Source organism: Lactuca sativa, chromosome 7, assembly GCF_002870075.4.
Source record: "Lactuca sativa cultivar Salinas chromosome 7, Lsat_Salinas_v11, whole genome shotgun sequence".
Classification (NCBI taxonomy): Eukaryota; Viridiplantae; Streptophyta; class Magnoliopsida; order Asterales; family Asteraceae; genus Lactuca; species Lactuca sativa.
Genome location: NC_056629.2, coordinates 35,180,265 through 35,181,040, shown reverse-complemented (window position 1 = coordinate 35,181,040; position 776 = coordinate 35,180,265). Strand labels below are relative to the sequence as shown.

At 46.0% G+C, this 776-nt stretch overlaps 1 non-coding gene across 1 annotated transcript; it reads left to right on the top strand.

Annotated features, from left to right (window-relative positions):
* Positions 1–330: 330 nt before the first annotated feature.
* Positions 331–437, top strand: LOC111880861 (small nucleolar RNA R71). The gene has a single exon (XR_002846601.1). It is a non-coding gene; the product is annotated as a small nucleolar RNA R71 (small nucleolar RNA).
* Positions 438–776: the final 339 nt, after the last annotated feature.

Here is a 776-nt window from a genome sequence, read left to right as displayed (position 1 = left end):
AAATCAAAATCCTTTGTGAGATGGGGCCCTCTACAATTTTCGCATCCTACCCTAATAGCATGGATTGTTTGATCCATTTTTGTCATTCTTCGATCTAGACTATCAAGCTTAGCTATCACCGCCGCCATGCTATCATTTGCCACGTTCACTATCCCCCGACTTACTTCGTTTCTCGGATTGTGGTATTCTCTAGAGTGCTTAGAGAATTCTTCAATTAATTCTTTAATTACCGGGGGCGCCTTCTTTGTGAGCGGGCCTTGAGAATCAAGCAATTGCCTTGTGGTGACATTGACTCCATCATAGAAGATGGAGACCTCTTGTTGGCTATTAAGGTCATGGTGTGGGCAATTTCTAAGTAGGCTCTTGTACCTTTCCCAAGCTTCATAAAGAGATTCTCCGGGTTGTTGCTCGAAGTTGGCAATGGCTTTCTTTAGCTTGGCTATCTTGGAGGGCGGGCAGAAATGGTCTATGAACTCTTCTTTCATCTTGGCCCATGTGGTGACCGATCCGGGAGGAAGTGACTTTAACCAATCTTTTGCAGCTCCTTTAAATATGATAGGAAGCATGCGAAGAAGTTGGGTCTCGCGTGGAACATTCGGTACGTTGAAGTAATCGGCCACATCATTCACTTCGTCCAAGTGCTTGTAAGCGTCTTCGTGATCCTTCCCGTAAAAAGGAATCTCCTTGAGTTGGGCGAGAATATGGCCTTTTAGTTCGAAAGTAGCGGTCGCGGGAATTGCGGGTTGCACAAGTCCCAGCCCGGTGTCATCATGCAT